The following is a 20,500-nucleotide window of genomic DNA, read 5'->3' on the forward strand; positions in this document are numbered from 1 at the left end:
ACCCAGAAATTCTGTACAAGCTTTTGTAAAAGTTTGGAAGGAAATTTCTAATCTTACAGATTGGACAAGGCATGTTGTAGAAGGTGGAGAAGTTTGAGGATGAGGTGGTGCTGGGTTGTTTCTCCATCAAGGCCAGTGCAGGAAAGAGCTTGTGGAAACAGCTGATTTGGAGTCAAGGAAAAGTCCTTGATGCTTATTTCAACTAATTAGTGATACGGGCCCAAGAAGGCCAAGGCCACTGGACGGCATGCTGCCTGTGTGAGCAGGCATCACAGTGACACAGCCATAGGCTGAACTGCTGTGGGTCCGGGGCCATGCCACAACCTGCTTTCCCCTTTTGCATGTGGAGACTGTTGGGGAATAATAAACATTGGTTGAAATCTTCCATCATTGCTGGAAAAACAGCTCAAAACTTGCCCTACACATACCCTGGTAACATCGTATATAGAAAACGAATTCACACAGACTTGAGGAACTGAAGGGTCTCTCAACAATAGTAAGGGTGTGAGGATCCATTGTACAGAAGGAGAAAGTTTGGTTGGGATTGGACTAAAAAATGAGTCTTCTTGAGAGTCTGCAGGTTACCAACCAATTCCTTGATGGTGAAACATTAAAATGAAGAGAGCAGTGCCATTCTATTTTGTGGACTTACTGTGTCCTTATCACAGGTGTACAACCTCATCAGCCCATGTGCATTAAAAAAGAGAGAATAAGTACCATCAAGACTTAAATGAGAGCACAACGCAAACTCAGGTTCAGTGCCCATGCATGATAGGGATTGGGGAAAGAACTGGGAAATTAACCCCAAGCGGTATTAGTGGAAGAGAGAGTTGGGGGGTGGTGTGTGTGGATAACTTAAAATAATCTGTTAAAAATCCTGAGGCAAAGGAAAAAAGAAAATTAGGGTCTTCCATAGTTGCAACCCCAGTGACCATGGGTGGAGTGTTGATGGGGACATAATGTGAAAGGGTTTAAATGCCCTAGAGAAGCTCCAATTAATCGTCAGGATGGAGGCTTCATGCAAAGTGTTTATTTTGCAGACAATTTTATAAAATTGTATTTTTGGTTGTTTTTCTATTCATTTTTTTATTAGAAAAGTTGTAGGTTTGCAGAAATATAAATAAAATACAGGGTTCCTCTATATCACCCTATTATTGACACCTTGCATTAGCATGGTACATTTGTTACTATTCATGAAAGTATATTTTTAATTTTTAATTTTTAAGATTATACTATTGACTATAGTCCATGGTTTACCTTAGGGTTCACACTCTTTTTTTTTTTTGCATGGGCAGGCACCGGGAATCAAATCTGGATCTCCAGTAGAGCAGGGGAGAATTCTGCCTGCTGAGCCACCATGGCCCACCTGAGGGTTCACTCTTTGTGTTGCAAAGTTCCAAGGATCACCTTTCCTCCAGCTTCCAATAACACATTCATCATTTTCTTCTAAGGTCTTGTCAGAAGTACCTTTAAACATCCATATTTCTATCAATAATCTCCTCAAAGCAACCTGGGCCTTTTCTATCAAGCACCTCACAATTTTTCCAGCCTCTACCCATTACCCAGTTCCAAAGCCATTTCTACATTTTTGGTATTTGCAATAGCAGGACCCCGCTCTCCTGGTACCAAAATCTGTTTTAGTTTCCTAGAACTGCTTCAAGCAAATACCTTGAAACGGTTCAACTTAAACAATGGGAATTTATTCACTCATGGTTTTGAGGTGAGGAAAATGTCCAGACTTTCTCCCCAGCTCCCATGATTTGTTTAAATTCTACCCCCTTGTTTTGATTTTCTAATGCTGCCAGAATGCAATGTATTAGAAATGGATTGGCTTTTACAAAGGGGACTTATTGGGTTACAAGTTCTAAGGCCATGAAAACGTCCAGATTAAAGCATCAACAAGAGGGTACCTTCACTCGAGAAAGGTCGATTGCATCCAGGGTTTCTCTGTCACGTGGGAAGGCAGATAGTGATGTCTGTTGGCCCTTCTCTCCCAGTTCCATTGCTTTAAGCTTCTGATTCCAGTGGGTTTCTCTCTATACATCTGTGGGTTCTCTCTTGGCTTCTCTCAGGCAAATTCTGGATTTCATCTCTTAGCTTCCCTTGGTTCTCTCCAGATTCTGGCTCTTTTAGTTATTATTCTGGTTTCTTGTTTAGCATCCCCCAGGACAATTCTGTGTGCATCTCCAGGCATCTGTGTTCTCACCAAAATGTCCCTCTCTTAAAGGACTCCAGTAAGCAGATTAAGACCCACCTTGAATGGGTGGAGTCACATCTCCATGGAAAAACCTAATCAATAGGTCCCACCCAGCAATAGGTCTGTGCCCACAGGATTAGATTAGAAGAACATGGCTTTTCTGGGGTACAAAACAGTTTCAAACCAGCATACTCCTTTTCCTTACACTTTACATTTCTGGGATCCTCCTGTACAGTAATTCAGTTTCACCTCCCTTTCTTTCTTGTGATGCATTTCTGCTTCCAGTTTCTTCCCCATTAAGGTATCCCAGGGAGCAAGATGGGTCCATCCAGAAAAGTTGGGTCACTCCCGAAAAGTTCATTTTGCATTTAGGTGGATCAGGCAACAGAAACTGGAAACGAATTTAGTAAGCACACCTCTTGTCAACAGTTCTGCAGTGGTCTCCACCCTGTTCCCCTGACCTGAAGGAGTCTTTTCTATGCAGCATGATTTAGAGGCTAGTTTATCACCCTTGCTGTCTGCAGACTTTCATCCTTGTGCCTGGATATGCCTCAGAGTCTATCTTGCTTCTGTAAATGATTCTATGGTCTATGGGAGGTCCCTGGACTGTGCTGTCTCTGTGAGACTCCCAAGCTGCACAGGATAAAGTGAGGGGGAAGATTTGGGACTGATGGGTCTGGGACAAAAATTTCCTACCTGCTTCTGTAGATTACTTTTCTTTTTCTTTGATTCAATATTTGTGGAGTCTTTCTCTTGTCTCTATCATCTTCCAAAGTTCTAAGCAAATGGGATTTGTCCTTTTATTAGCTGATTCTGAGGAAAGAGTTTTCCAAGGGATGTCTTACATTGCCATGCTGATGGCATCACTATCATAACAGTTTTTAAAAATATATATTTTAAAGAACTAAAAGTACTATTTTGCTGCCTATCTTCTTTCATCTCAAATATATATTGGACATGGTACATCCATAAAAAATTATCGCATTCAATACACCATGATAACATGAGATACTTTCACTAAGCCAAGTCAACTTGATCAATATTGTAGCATCTTAGAATAATTATATTAATCTCTAAAGCAAGAACTTCCTTAGAGTAAATGTGGAGCTTCAAAATTCAGTTGAGGAAGTAGGATTTGTGAATCCTAATTAGGTGAACATTTTTGGTCTTAGACCCAGGGCTGAATATACTGAAAGAGGCAGAATCTATAAAATTAAAATGAAGTGACAATTCAATTGGTTTGAAAAGGCTTTGTAGAAATATAGACTTTGCACATTATGTCTTCCCTTGAGCCTTACCTTAACCTCAGAAATAATTCTATAGACTCTGGCATAATATAAATAGCTCCATTCACAGTTATGTTAGAAAAATCAAATGAGAATTTTAAGAATTAGAAAGTTCTTTGATGTATGGGGGTTAGCCTTTAAATCTAGAATGGTAGATTTTGCTCAGGTGCTACTAACCTCCCCTTTAAAGTCAGGAGAGCTAGTTCGTGTTGAATCTAAACATGACCACCAAATCCTTTTCAACATGTGCTCCAGGCAGCTACCACAAACTGACTGGCATGCAGAATGAAACCTCTTTTCTGGCCCTACTAAAATTTCACCAGATAGGAAGGAGATAACTCTCCTTGTAATTGAGGAGGAAGAGAGAAAGGGAAGTGAAAGTTTGCTAATATTTCATAAACACCTATTATATGCCAGGCATGCACTAAGAAATTATGCACCTTTAATGTGCAAAATCACACATTTAATCCTTCAATAATCAGAGAGTTAGTTATTTGATTTCCATTGTTCCTAAGTGGAAGTAGAGCCTCAGGCCTGCAGCCGCAGAACTGGTAGGGTAAGTGATGCAGCAGGGATTCAAGTCCAGATCTGAATCTGAGGTCCTGCTCGCTCCAGCGTATCACACTTACCCTTCAAGCTCTTTATGAATGAGTGTCAGTTGTGGTGGTGGACGGAATCATGTGCCCCAATTTAGACGTGCTTTGGTCTTGACCTTCATTCCTGTGGGTGTGGACTCATTGTAGGTAAGATCTTTGGAAGACATTGTGCCAGTTATGGTGAGGGATGGCCCACCTGAATGAGGGTGGCCCCTTAATCCAGATTACTGGAGCCTTTAAAAGAGAAAGAAACCAGGAGCCAGAGTCAGAGAAAGCCAAGGGGAAGAGCTGGAATCTGGAAACCCGCAGGAACTGGAAGAGAAAGAAGAGGAAATCACCATGTGATACGTAAGCCAAGGACCTTTGGGATTGCTGGCCGGCCAGAATGGTGCTCTGACCCCAGGGGGAGACAAGCTTTCTATGCAACACCTTGATTTGGACTCCTGGCCTCTGAAATTGTGAGCCAATAAATCCCCTTTGTTTTAGTGAACCCATTGTATGGAATTTTTCATAGAAGCCTGACAAACTAAAACAATTATCACTTGTTTATTTTAAAGACATAGTATAGGTTTGGGGAAATGGCTGGAAGTACAGTTTACTATTATATTCATTTCTCTAACAGATCTTTATTGAGCAGCTACTCTGTACTAGGGGATATAGCAGTGAACAAATAGAAGGAAACATTGCTGTCTTTGTGTACTTTCTAGTGGGAAGAAATAAAAAATAAATAATAAAAATATAAAAAATAAATATTTACAGCAATCATGGTAAATATTTAAATTATATAGCACCTTAGTAAGTGATAAGTGCTATGGGAAAATAAGAAAACCATAGCAAGATAAGGAGAACTAGCCAGAAGAGAGGGGACATCTCTATAATACACATTAAATCTGATATCTGGGGGAAGTGTGCTCTAGGCAGAGAGACCACAAATGAAAATGTCCTAATATGAAGTCACACCTAGAATGGTTGAGCGTCAATGTGGTTGGAAAACAGTGAGCAAAGGAGAAAGCAGAGAGGATAATGTGAGGGAGGGAATGAAGGACTCAGTTGTGTGAGGTGTTTCAGTCACAGTAGGGGCTCAGGTTGAATAAGATGAGGAGCAGCTGATGGGCTGTGAAGAGCGTAGGTGGTAGGAAGGGCACTGGGGGAGATGAAAGCAGGTAGACCAGTTGTAATAATCCAAGTGGATATGGTGTTGGCTTGTGCCAGAGAGGAAGCGGTGGAAGTGGAGAGGAAAAGTCTTATTCTGTGCATACCAGCATTTTGAAGGATTTTCTGACAGATTGGATATTGGGTATGAGAGTATAAGAGGAATCAAGATTTTGGCCTGACCAAGTAGAAAGATGGAAGTTCTATTTAATTGAGACTATGAGTGGAAGTTTCAGTGTAGAGAAGATTAGGAGGATTGGGAGTTCAGGTTTGGGAATGATGTGTCTATTAGACAAATAATAGGAGATGCTGAGTAGGCAGTGAGAGGTAAGTACTTAAGATATACACATATACCCCTAGAGAAAGGAGAAATCTCTTGATGTTAGAGAAGCAATGAAGACCAAGAAGGAATAACCAATGAGCTAGGAGGAAACTAGGAGAGTGTCATGTCTTGGAGGCCAAGTGAAGAAGATGGTTTACACATGGGGCAGTGATCAACAGAGCCAAATGCTGCAAACATTCAGGTAAATGAGGATTGAGTACAGATCACTGGATATAGCAGTGGAGGCCACTGGCAATCTTAAGAAAAGTGGTTTCAGTGGAGTTGATGGGAACCAAAACTTGGTTGGAGAGGTTTAGGAGAGGGGTGAAAGAAACTGGAGATTTTTTAAAAAAAGAATACAGCATGTTTTATGTTGATGGAATGATCTAGTAAAGAAGGGAAGACTGATGCAGAAGACAAAGGGACAATTGTTGGTGAGAGGAAAGATGCTCACGAGTTTTTCAATGAAGGGGGAGATTAAAATATTTCTTCACGATGATCTGATAATGACAGCTTTATATCATTGAAATATAATTTCAGGTGGTTTGCTCAAGTGGTATATCTTACTGTTCTCAGAATCTCAAAAACCTGCTCTATTGTTTAAAAGCCAGTACCATGATTTTTACTATTGAGAGAAAAATGATAGACTGTATAGCAAAGCCTAGTAGTCAGTGAAAGGGACTCAATGGCTGAGAATTTGGCTTTTCCCAGCACATGATGGTATTCTTCACTAGTCCCAGAAAAAATTATTATGTATTATTGGGTGATATTTGAAAACCATATCTAAATGCTACAATAGAATGTGAAGAATTGCTACCAGAATTGAATTGGTTCAAATGATTAACCTTTCTGCTGTTGTGTGGGGTGTGCTCATTGATTTAGCATTTGAGAGAGCTCTGAAAATAATCTTCAGTGAGAAATCATCCCACAGTATTTTGGTCCTCTGCTTAATTCAGTAATGAGCTCTCAGACAGATCTACCTTAGATTGCCACTCCTGATGATCTCTAACTGTGAGTTAGGATTTTCCAGTTCATTAGAAATAAAATATAAGAAAAGAAATAATCTATATATGGATGGAAGCTGGTCTACAGTTTAAGCAGACAAGGAACAGGATGTTTTGGTGAAAAATTGTATATAATATTTGACTTCTCAGTTCTTTGAAATTGTTATTTTTCAACATTTTTTAAATTGTGAAACATAACATATATATATATATAAAGCAATAAATTTCCAAGTGCATTTTAACAGATAGTTATATAATGGATTTTAAAGTTTGGTATGGGTTACTGTTCCATGATTTTTCATTTTTTCTTCAAGCTGCTCCAAGACACTGGAGACCAACAGAGGTATCAGTATAATGATTTAGAGTTCATACTCATTTGTTAAACCTGACCTTCTCTGTATGAAACTGTTATTTTTATTTTTAAATGACATTTTTATTATTTAAAATTGTGTGGAGTCTTTTGTATCTTTTTTTTTGTAACAATTGATAGCACTGTGTTAACTGGGTGCCCATCATGTTGGCTTCAGTTGCCAAAAGTTGGAGAAACACTGCACTAGATCATACAGGGATATGTAGACTTTGGAAAATGTTTGGATTTTATTCAAGGGCGATGGAAAGCCAATGAAAGGCATTAAGTAGGGGAATGACACGCTTAGACCAGTGTTTTTATAAAGATCCTTTAGTTGTGGTATTTGTTGGTGGGACAAGAGTGGAATTAAGAAGACTTGGTAATAAGTTGATCTAGTTGAGAGATGATAATGATGTAGAGTGGCATGGTAGCAAAAGATTTAATATTTAACATTTATTGAGCATTTACTATAATAAATCTATGAGATAGATACCATTATTGGTCCCAGATTTAGAGATGAGGAAACTGAACCAAGAGAAGTGAATGACTTGTCCAAGGTCACACAGTTATGAGGTTTGGATTTGAACCCAAGTAATCTGATTCCAGAAGTCATTCTCTTAACCTGAAGATTAAGAGATTAATAATCTCTTAACATTTCACTGTTAGGTAGAGATAAAAAAAAAAAAGTAGAGAGATAGGATCACTGGGACTTGGTAACTGATTGAATATGTGTGGTAAGGACAATGGAGGACAAAGAAGCAACTCCCAAGTTTCTCCCTGAATCAACACGAAGGATTGTGGCAGTATTTATTGCAACAGGGGAAGATTGGATGATGTACATTTGGAAGGGATGGTCAAGAGTTGAGTTGGCAGATACAGGTTAGGATACCTTCAGTCATGCAAGGGAAGACATATAGTAGGCTATGGCCCATGTGTTGTTATAGCTCAGGAGAGAAGCGTGACCTAAAGATAGCCATCTGGGCAATTTTAGTTTATTGGAAACTGTGGTTTAGTTAACATGGCCCACAAGTGACAGTGCTTGACACTTATCAGGGGCCCAGAAGTGCTGAGTGAATAAATTCATAGAGGAACAGTGGATCCTTGCAGCTTATAGTAAAGATTCTTAATATTCAAATTTTCTGGGTGTTAAGTGGTTAATAATGTCCACTCAAAACATTACTGCTCATCAGATCTTTTCTATGAAACTACTGTGAAAAGAAATCGCTCTGAAAAATATCAATCTTCAATACATATATGAGCACTTAAAACTATGTTTAACTAATTGCTCTAGTGACCTGTATTTTTAATTTACTAAGAGATAAACATTAATTTTTAGCTATAGAACTCACTCAACATTATTAACCAAGATAGTGGATATTGAAAACAATGACAACCTTTCTTTTTGTCCCTTTGTTATTAATAAGTAATCTGAAAGAGTTAAATTTTGAGATAAAACTTTCCCCCTACATTCAACAGCTCAAAACCTGGTTTTCTAATTGCAATATCCCTGGAAGTAAGAAACATTAGGAAGCTAGAAGAAAGTGATGTTAATTTGTTCAGCTTCTAATTTGCATTTGTTTAAATCTCAGTCATACCATAGGGCTACATTGGAAAGAGAGTTGTACGAAATCATACTTTGACAAGCTTGCAGCCTATTCTGGTGGACAGAAGAAAACATCTGATCTTTGCATGACCTTTATTTTCCCTACAGCCCAATTCTAAAGACAGCATATCTCATTATTATTTAACAGACATCCAGATTATTTTACATAAATTACCATCTTTTCCCTTCACAAGGACTCTAATATTCCTAATATCCTGAAACTGGGTATCAACTTTTTTTCTTGTCTTGCATGCCTCATACTTTTCAATCTTAGAAATAGACCTTGAAACATTAAGACTCTACTCATACAAATATGAAGAAATGTACAACTGAACCTGTTTTCATTTTATTCCTGAATTAAGTGGTTTTGCTTTCAGGCATGTTATCAATTTTAATACAAATCCTGTAACAACCATAAAATATGAAAAACAACATACTAGTATAAGGCTATTTACATATTTTATCCATTTCTGTTTTATAAACTTCTAATGAGTCATTCAGTACGAATTTGGGCAGATTAGTGTAAAATAGTGCATTTCTATGATTTTTCAGACTGGTTAAGATCGGGCCACATCTTGTCTTGTTCCACATCTTCTTGAAGCTTGCAACAAGTTTACCCAAATTCCTGCTCTGTAAGGATCGCTCTAAGTGTGAGAAATTTCAGAGAATTCTTTTCAAGCATGGATTTTAAAATAAGGTTTTTGTTTCAAATCCTTTCCATAAGAATTGGCTACTTTTTCTTGTGTTTCTAGTTATTTAATACTCAAATGAGCTCCTTTGGGTTAAAAAAATCAGAAAAAAATATTTTTCGTTCAATCGTGTTGTCTCCTCTATTGACCACTAAGGTAATGGAATGAACCTTTAATAGAAATAAAGGTGTGTCTTGATGCTTTTTAGTAGTGTATCAAATTTAATAAAAATATTCACCTTCTTTAATATTGATAAATTAAGCAAATACTGAATGTATAAGTTGAAACAGGGACATCACCTAATTTGGTTAAGCATTGAGATTCAACACTTCAAAAACACGCATTGCTAAAATGAACAACTAATCAGCCCAATAGTAGGTTGCACACTTCGAGTGCTCTTAGAATATTTTTCAATTAAAGTCAAATTTGCAGAAAAATTCCTGTAGCTTTCAATATATAGTGTTTTATAATATATTATAAGAAAATTTTCTCACACCACACTGTTTTACACTATTTTATAGTATTCATGTCAGGAAGATACTTTTCCTTTAGGGGAATATTGAAAGACTCTAAGAATTTATATAATGTTATTATTTCCACTTCATGAGGAGTATCAGCCAATTTCAAATTAACCTCAAGCATTATTTAAAATGAAGACACAGAGACTATATTTGTTAGGAGAAAGGCTAAGGTGCTCTAACAAAGAAACTGAGTAATAGTGTAGTTTAAAGAGAATTGATGTGTGGCTTTCATGTTATAGCCTGGTAAGTCTAGGAGAGTGGGCAGTTAAAGAATTGCTCTATGTAGTTATTGAGGAAGTAGTGCTCTTTTACCTTGTTTCTCGACTATTTTCTAGGACATTACCTTTGATTTTGTGTTGTTGAAGGTAGGTTATGGGCAAATCCACACTCCAGCCCTTCAGAAAGCAAAGAGAGCACAAAGTACATGCACTATGTCTTAAAGTCCAGACCAGGGAATGGTACACATTTAATCTGCTCACATGCTTTGGACACGTGATTACTAGGTGTAAGGGAGGCTGGGAAATAGAGTCCAGCTGGGCAGTCATGTGCCCCGTGGAAACCATATTACCATGGAATAAGGGGAAAACATACCTGGTCCACAGAGAGGTTGGATAACTTGCTTGATGCCACATAGCTAGAAGGTGGAGAAGCTGGGATTCAAGGCAGGCAGTCTTGTCCACGATGAAGTGACTTTAAATACTGTTTCAGTTTTCTGAAGGAAAGGTCTAAATCTCAGGGTTAGGAAGCACCTGAATTCAGGAAGAGAATCTGTGGTAAGTATGGAACCTAAGCTCTCTAGAGCAAGCTACAGGATCCAATGTTCTTTTAAGTGGGAGTTGATGTCGAAGGCAGTCCATAGTTGGATGTAAGGTTCACTGGGAATGAGGAGAGAGAGGAACATTGGGGGTGGGGGACAGGGAAGAAGAAGAGATGGAGAAGATCTGAAACTTCAGATGGAAACCGGAGAGAAATGAATCCTGAAATCTTCAAAGGTTTGGACAGGACACCTAGTTTCACCCCTAGAACCTAATCCACACTTGGCATGTGATGGAGCCTCATAAATGTTTACTGGAGAGAAAGCTAAGAAGGTCCGAATTGATGAAGTCAAGGGGTCTAGCAGTAGATGGCCAGAATGTGTGATTTTGAAAGTCAGAGTGGGATTTGTCTCTGTTCATTTTTTGAGAAGGGATGCTTGAAGAAGCCATAGTACCTTCTGGCTGTAGTCTGTGACCTGATGGGAGATAAAATCTCTCTATGTGCATCCATGAATATATGTAGCATATAATTTGTCTCTTAATCAAAATCAAATTCAGAAAGGCTGGGACATTTAACAGCAGTTTTACTAAAAGGCATTGCTAAAACCCTGACTCTTCAAGGTCAATGCCCAAATGTCTTGATTTTCAAGATATAGCTCAACCTTTTCAAGTCTCTGTCGATGTCAAAATATTAAAAAGACTTTTTCTAAATATCTATCCTGGAGTTCTTTGCAGTCTTTGGTTTCATTCATGCAATCAGTCTAACTTTTAAATTTGTCTAAATTATTATTGTCACTGAGGTTTATCCTTACAGACAAAATGCAATTTCCTAAAGGGTTTTAGTGAGCAGCATTGATAGCAGCTGTTGGTGTAGTTTTCTTACACTATTTTTTAAGGCTTTTTAATCAGGTTTTGTCTGATGCAAACCAAACCTGGCCACATATATACAAGAACAGTGATGTGGCCTTGGAGTATTTGTGCACAATGCCCTTGAATTCTGCATGCTCGACTGCGAGACCATATCCAAAGACTTCCATTGCTGGTCAGGGTAGAGAAGAGTAGGAAAGACATTTGATCCTGTGGCAACAATAATGACAGAAACAGAAACAAAACCCAAACCCAGCCAAATTAAAATCGTACTTTTATGCTGGGCAAAGAGAGGTGAGCCCAGGAAGTCCTGAAGAACTGAATTCTGGTTCCTTTAGGTCTAGTTCGTGGCTGAGCAGAGACGTGCAGCAGCTTCTCCCCATAAAGGCAGATCTGGGCGGATGGAGTTGCAAACCTCCATAGATGGAGAAACCTTATAGAGATGAAGAGAAATCATCCAAGCCTTAGGAGCATGCATGGGCTGGTGGGATAGATTGACATTTGTAAGATAACTGAAGGCAAAATCATATTGTTTGGGTCAAATTCTCCTCCATCACACCACGGTCTGTGAATAAGGCTGAGCAAGCTAAACTGGGGAAGGCCTCTAACCCAGAGTGAAACCATGGCGTTCACACATTCTTGTAGGAGTAGATTCCAGGGCTCTTCTACAGCGGAATCCAAAGATGAGTAACAAAGATCTGTAATTGTAGCCGAACCCTTCCCAGCTTAAATTTCTAGTTGTCAAAGACTCTGAAAGGTCTGGCAGTTTACCCTGTTTGTAAGCTAACAAATTATGCTGCCACTGTTCCAAAGATGCTAACAGAAGATAGAAAATTCCTGGGTCAGAGATGGACAGTTTATTACTCACATCAATACCAACAGCCAGAGTGTCAGCATATTTGTGCTGGTTTCCCAAGTCCCAGTTCCCATAGGGTAATACAAGAGGACCAGGTGATGCCTGAACGCACAGTGGGTTGTGTTGCAGGAAAGGAACACTGAGCTCAGGGAACTTGAATATTTTATAATGGGATGTAAGTATATCTGCTCTTTGCTCCAAGGGAAGATAATATCTGTATCTTACAAGGCTGTTTACTATTCAAACATCCTTGAAAAGATAGTCCAGAAAAAGTCAGTGCAACTACTTGCTAGATGTGTAAGGAGAACAGTCTCCCAATATTAATGATCAAAGAGGCAGAAGCAGATGGGAAATAGAGGATGGAGCCAATCTCAGGTGAGCACAAACTAATTCAAATCTTGAGCCCATCTCCAGCCCAACTGATCAATCAACTCCACTGTGTAACTGCCTCAACAAAGATTTATACTTTCTGGGGAAAAAATCTAATCAAATCAGAATGAGAATACTGTATAAAATTACATTGTTGTTTCATCCACGGTCTAGACTATAATAAAAAACAGAGAGACATGGCATGGCCCATAATCAAGAGAAAAGAGAGGCACGAAGTGCAGACTTATGGATGACCCAGTTATTGAAATTAGCTGAAATGAAATACATAGGATGACTCCGTCACTGAAAAAGTCTCTAGAAGATCCATTATAAATATGTTAATTTTCAGGAGAATATGTTTATAATGTATGAAGAGTTGATGTATTTCAAGAGGGAATTAGTAATTCCAAGTAAGAATCAAATGAAAATCATCAGGTTGGAATATATAATATCTGAAATTAAAAATCAGTGAATGGGCTTAACACTAGATTGTCACTGCAGAACAAAGGATCAGTAAAATTTAAATCAGAACAATAGAAATTACCCCTAATTAAACAGAGAGATAAATGGGATTTGAAAAAGTAATCTTTAGGATAATATTAAGCAGTATATATATATATATATATATAGTGATGTCATTGGAGTGCAGGAGGAGAGGAAAGAGAGAACAGGGCCGAGGGTTTTCCACATATGATGAACCTCGTCAACCCATGGTTACATGAAACTTAACAAACCCCAAAGGATCAGTATAAAGAAAATCATACCTAGACAATCAGAGCCAAACTGTTGAAAACCAAGGACAAGGAGTCAATCTTAAAAGTAGCTAGATAAAAAAGTCAAACAATAATGAAAAATCAAGAAAGCCAAAAGTTGGCTCTTGGAGAATATTGATAAAATTATATGAATCCCTAGCAAAACTGATAAAGTAAAACCCCCCACAAATTATTAATGCTGAAAGTGAAATATTAGACAACACGATAGCTCTTGCAGACATCAAAAGATAGGCGAATAGAATGAACAATATTATGTCAAGGGATTTGACAACTTAAATGAGAAAGACAAATTCCTTGAAAGACACAACTTATCAAAACTGACACAAAAAGAAGACAAACATTCCTTGGAAAATAAAGAACAAAGCTGGATAAATTACATTACCTGACTTCAAGACTTACTATAAACGTGCAGTAACCAAGATAGCATGATACTGATTAAGGATGGAGAAACTGATCAATGGGATAGAATAGAGAATCTAGAAAAGGACCCACATTTATACAATCAACCAATTTTCAACAAAGTAACCATAGCAATTCAGAAGATAAAGTGATTTATTTCCCCAGTAAACCTACAGCTATAGCACTAGATAACTATACAGAAAATTATGAACCTTGATCTCTACCTTCCACCATTCAAAAATTAATTCACAATAGATTAAACACCTGAATGTAAAAAAAATAGGAAAATATCTTTGTGACTTTGGGGTACACAAAGATTTCTTAGCAGGATACAAAAAGCATTAAGTATAGAAGAAAAAATTTGATAAATTGGACATCATCAAAATTAAAAACCTGTGTTCATCAAAAGACATAATTAAGAAAATTAACAGGCAAATCACAGACTGAGAGAAAATATTGCAATCCATGTATCTGACAAAGGACTCATCTCTAGAATATAAAACAATCTTATAATTCAAAAATCAAAACTCATATAATCCAATAAGGAAATAGACAAAATACTTGAACAGACATTTCACTGAAGATGTACAAATTTCCAATATGCATATGAAATATGCTCAACAACATCAATTTATCAGTGGAATGCAATTTAAAACCATAGTGAGATACCCCTTCACGCTTACTAGAATGAGCAAAATTAAAAAGACTGACAGGATTCTCACTGGTGAGAGTATGGAACAAGTGGAACTTTTATACTTTCATGATGGGAGTGTAAAACAGTACAACCACTTCGGAAGACAGTTTGACAGTTTTTTAGAAAGTTATACATACACTTTAACCTATAATTTTGTATTTCTACTCCTGGGTGTTTTCCCAAGAGAAATACATATCCACAAAAAAACTTATACAAGAATGTGCATAGCAGCTTTTTATACTACCTTAGAATTAGAAATAATCCATATGTTAATCAACAGGAGAATAGATAACTTGTTTTTAGCCACACAATGGAATATTGCATAGAAATGAGAATGAGTAAATGATGGTGACATGCAATAACACAGGTAAATCTTACAGGAATTTGAGTAAAATCAGCCAGTCAAAAAGAGAGTACAGTTATGTACTATTTCATTTATATGAAGTTCAATATAATGAGAAAACAAACTATGGTGAAATATGTTGCCTCTGGGGAAATGTCGAAAAGGGGCAAAGGAAACTTTCTGGGGTAATTGAAATGCTGTATATCTTGGCCAGAGTGTGACTTAAAGAGACTTTTATAATTGTCAAACCTCATCAAACTACACACGTAACATATATGTACATTTCACTGTAGTAAATTATACTTCAATTAAAAAAATAGACTAAAGAAATAGAATCAGGGTAAGGAATTGACTGTTACAAGGCAAAATAAAACCCTCTTGTAGCCCATGTGCTATAATGCAATAGATAAAATTTCTTCAACATTAACTTGGACTAATAACTATTTGATTTAACAGAATGTGTTGAGTACCTATTTCTTGCTATCATGCATAGTATATTTTAAGGAGACTGAAGTATGTGAGAGAAAGGGAAAAATTTAGATTACGACAATTTAAACAAATTTATTTTCTTACAGTTTGGGAGGTCAGAGGTCCAAAATGAATCTCAATGGGTGTGGTAGCTTGGAGTTCTGCATCCCAGAAAAAACAGGTTCTTACTGTTAATCCATTTCTGTGGGTGTGATCCCGTTGTAAATATGACCTTCTGAGGAAGTTACCACAGGTAAAGTGCGGCTCAAGTGAATCAGAACTAGTAATTTTTAAAATTTACTTGAGAAATTATGAATGAAAGAACAATCATGCATAAAATACAAGATTCCCATTTACTATACTATTATCAACACTATGCATTGGTGTGGGACATTTGTTACAATTGATCAAAGCACTTTTTTATAATTATACTATTAAATATTGTCCCCAGTTTAACTTAGGATTCACTGTGTGGTGTACTTCCATGGATGTTTACAAACATTTAAATTTTATTACTATGTATACCTAACATTTCCCCCTTTTAACCACATTCAGATATATATTTCAGTACTGTTCATTATGTTTACAGTGTTGTGCTACCATCATCAACATTAATTCCCAAAAACATTTCCATCGTTCCAAAGAGGAACTTGTATATTTTAAGTCTTAACTTCCCATCTCAAGCCCCACCCTGTCCCCTGGTAACCTATGTTCTAGATTCTGACTCTATGAGTGTACTCATATGACTTACTTCATAGGAGAGAGACAATTCGATATTTGTCCTTTTGTGTCTGACTTATTTCATTCAACATGATGTCTTCACATTTCCTCCATGTCGTTGCATGTGTCAGGACTTCATTCTTTCTTATGGAACAGTAAAATTCCTTTGTATGTATATACCCCGTTTTGTTTAGCCAGTTCATGGACACTTGGGTTGCCTCCAACTCTGGGCAAGTGTGAGTAATGCCGGTATGAACATCAGAGTGCAAATTCATGTTCAAGTCCCTGCTTTCAGTTCTTTTGGGTATATACCTAGTGGTGGGATTGCCAGGTCATCAGGTGATTCTGTATTTAGCTTTCTGAGAAACCGCCAAACTATCCTCCACAGTGCCTCCCCCAGTTTTCATTGCCGTCAGCAAGTAGTGAGTTTTTCTATTCCTCTATAACCTCTCCAACACTTGTAATTTTACATTTTTAAAATAACTTACATACTAATGAGTGTGAATTTAAATCTCATTGTACTTTGATTTGCATTTCCCTGATGGTTAATGATGTTGAGCATCTTTTCATGTACTGCTTGGCTATTTGTATCTCAGGTTGGAAGAAATATCTATTTAAGTCTTTTGCCCATTTTAAAATTGGGCTGTCTTTTTTGTTATTACGTTGAAGGATTTCTTTATATATTCCAGATATTAAAACTTTATTTCATATGTAGTCTCTAAATATTTTCTCTCATAGAATAGGTTGCCATTTTACATGATAAAATCCTTTGCTGCACAAAGTTTTTACTTTTGATGAGGTCCCACTGCTGTGTTTCTTCTTTTGTGGCTTGTACTTTGGGTGTAAAGTGTGATAAACATTGCCTAATACGAGGTCTTGAAGATGCTTTCCTATATTTTCTTCTAAGAGTTTGATAATTCTGGCTCTTATATTTAGGTCTTTGATCCATTTTGAAATGATTTTTGTAAAACGTCTGAGGTAAGGGTCATCCTCCTTTTTTTTGTTTGCAAATGGAGGTCTATTTTCCCAGCATCATTTATTGAGAGACTAATTCTTTCCCATTGAGTGGGCTTTGCCCCCTTGTCAAAAATCAGTTGGCCATAAGTGGGAGGGTTGATCTCTGAGCTCTCAATTAGAATCTATTGGTCTCTATGTCTTTTCTTGTGATAGTGCCATGCTGTTTTGATTATTGTGGCTTTGTAATGTGTATTAAGATCAGGAATTGTGAGTCCTCGTACTTCATCCTTGTTTTTTTTCAAAGATAACTTTGGCTATTCAGGGCCCCTTACCCTTGTGTATAAATTTGATTATTGCCTTTTCAGTTTCTGAAAGTGGAATTTTGATTGGGATTTATTGAATCTATAAATTGTTTTGGGTAGGATTGAAATCGTAGTAATATTTAGATTTTCAACCCATGAACATGGAATGTCTTTCCATTTACTTAGATCTTCTTTGATTTCTTTTAGGAATGTTTTTCAGCGTTTTGTGTACAAGTCCTTTATAATGTTGTTTAGACTTATTCCCAGATATTTCATTTGTTTAGTTGTAATTGTGAATGGAATTTTTTTTACTTTAATTTGTTCTTCTGATTTTTGGGTGTTGATCTTGTTCCACTTTGCTGAATTTGTTTATTAGCCCTGGTAGCATTGTGAGGGATTTTTCAGGATTTTCTGTATGTAGGATCCTATCATTTGGAAATAAGCAAAATTTTACCTCTTCCTCCTGAATTTTGATGCTTTTTATTTATTTTTCTTCCCTAATTGCTCTGGTAAATGTTCCAGTACAATGGTGAATAACAGTGGTGAGAGTTCCTCATCTTAGAGGGAAATGTTTCTGTCTTTACCATTAGGTAGGATGTTAGCTGTGGGTTTTTCATACATTCCTTTTATCATGTTGAGGATTTTTCTTTTATTCCTAGTGTTCTTGTGTTTTTATTAACAAGGGGTCTTGGATTTTGTCAAGTGCTTTTCTGTATCAATTAAAATGTTCATGTGTTGGGCGGGCCACGGTGGCTCAGCAGGCAGGAATGCTCGCCGGGCATGCCAGAGGACCCGGGTTTGATTCCCGGTGCCTGCCCGTGTTAAAAAAAATGTTCATTTTTTTTGTTCATTCTATTAATCCAGTACATTACATTGATTGATTTTCTTATGCTGAGCCACACTTGCATACTAGGGATAAATTCCAGCTGATCATGGTGTATTAATCTTTTAATGTGCAGTTGGATTTGGTTTGTTAGTATTTTGTTGAGGATTTTTGCTTCTTCATTCATAAGATATATTGATCTGTAATTTTCATTTCTTATGGCATCTTTATCTGGCTTTGTTATAAAGGTGATGTTGGCCTCATAGAATGAATTAGGGAGTGTTCCTTCCTCTCCAATTTTTTGGAAGGGTTTGAGCGGAATTGGTGTTAAGCCTTCTTCGAATATTTGGTAAAATTCCTCCTTGAATCCATGTGGCCCTGGGCTTTTCTTGTTTGGAGATTTTTGGTTACCAGTTCAACCTCTTTACTAGCAATTAGTTTTCTTGTGGTCTTCTATTTCTTGTTGAGTATAGGTAGTTGGTGTGTTTCCAAGAATGTGTCTGTTTCGTCAAGATTATCTAATTTTTTGGTATACAGATTCATAGTATCGTCTTATAGTCCTGTTTGTTCAGCAAGGTTGGTAGTAATCTCTCCCTTTTCATTTCTGATTTTCATTATTTATATACTCTCCCTTTTGTGCTTTTTTTCAGTCTAGCTAAAGGTTGTCAATCTTACCAATTTTCTCAAAGAAACCAACTTTTGGTTTTGTTGATTATGTCTATTGCTTTTTTTTTTCTCTATTTCATTTATCCCCACTCTGATTTTTCTTATTTCCTTCTGTCTGGTTGCTTTGGGTTTAGTTTGCTCTTCCTGGTTTAGTTCTTCCAGTTTTGTAGTTAGGTCTCTGATTTGAAGTCTTTCTTCTTTTTTTAATGTAAATATTTAGAGTTATATATTCCCTCTCAGCACGGCATCCTCTATGTTTTGGTATGTTGTATTTTCATTTTCATTCAACTCAAGATATTTCCTAATTTCCCCTTTAATCCATTGGTTGTTTTGGGGTATGTTGTTTAATTTCCAGATATTGTGAACGTGTCTTTCTCCCTCTTTTATTGATTTCTAGCTTTATTCTGTTGTTGTTGTAGAATATACAGTGTATGATTTCACTATTTTTTACTTCGCTGAGACGTGCTCTGTGACCTAAGGTACGGTGTCCTGGAGAATGATCCAAGAGCACTCGAGAAGAATCTCTAGTCTGTTCTTGTTGAGTGAAGTGTTCTATATATGTCAATTAGGTCTGGTTGGTGAGCGTGTCATCCATGTCTTGTATTGCCTTATTGATCTTTTGACTAGATGCTCTATCCATTATTGAAAGTAGTATATTAAAGTCTCCTACTACTAATGTAGAACCATCTATTTCTCCCTTCAAATCTGTCAGTATTTGTTATATATATTTTGGGTATCTCCTATTAGTTGCATAGATACTTATAATTGTTGCATCAACTTGTTGATCTGACCCATTTATCAGTATTTAATAATGTTTTTTCCCTTGATATTTATAATTGCTATGTCTTCTTGTTGAATTGACCTATTTATCAGTCTATAATGACTGTCTTTGTCCCTTGTAGCTATTTTTGACTTAGAGTCTATTTGATCTGATATTAATATAGGTGCCCAGCTCTCTCTTGGCTACTACTTGCATGGTAGATCTTTTTCAATCCTTTCACTTTCAACCTACTTGTGACTTTGGATTTAAGGTGAGTCTCTTGCAGACTATGTATAGTTGGGCCATGCTTTTTCATCCATTCTGTGAATTTTTGCCTTTTAACTAGCGAGTTAACTCCATTTACATTTAAAGTCATGACTGATAATGCAGGTCTTCTGCCATTTTGCTATATAGTCTTTAAGTCTCATACATTTTGTCTTTCAATTCTTCTATTAATGCCTACTTTTATGATTATTTTACTTTTTTCTGTTCTACCATATTGAGTGCCTTCTCTTTTCTATCCAGATATATCTTTTATAATCTTTCCTTGTGGTTACCGTGGGGTTAAAACTCAACATCCTAGGTATACAATAATCATACTTGATTTGAAACCACCTTGACTTCAATAGGATACACATACACTTTTTTTTTTTTTTTTTTTTTTTTTAAAGGAAAGACAGAGAGAAGGAAGGAAGGAAGGAAGAAAGGGAAACATAGACAGATAGAAGGAAGGAAGGAAGGAAGAAAGGGAAACATCTTTAAACATTTTCTTGTTTTATTGTATTTTGTTTTTCCGTTTTTTGTTACATGGGCTGGGGCCGGGAATCGAACCGAGGTCCTCCGGCATAGCAGGCAAGCACTTTGCCCGCTGAGCCACCGCGGCCCGCCCTGGATACACATACACTTTTCACTTTTTGTACTTGTTACCTTATATATCTTTGTACAGTGTTGTTCCAGAACCATAGATTTTTCATTACTTTTTATGTATTAGCATTTTAGCACCTGTAGGAAGTAAAAAGTGGAATTACA

Source organism: Tamandua tetradactyla, chromosome 12 (assembly GCF_023851605.1).
Source record: "Tamandua tetradactyla isolate mTamTet1 chromosome 12, mTamTet1.pri, whole genome shotgun sequence".
Taxonomy (NCBI): Eukaryota; Metazoa; Chordata; class Mammalia; order Pilosa; family Myrmecophagidae; genus Tamandua; species Tamandua tetradactyla.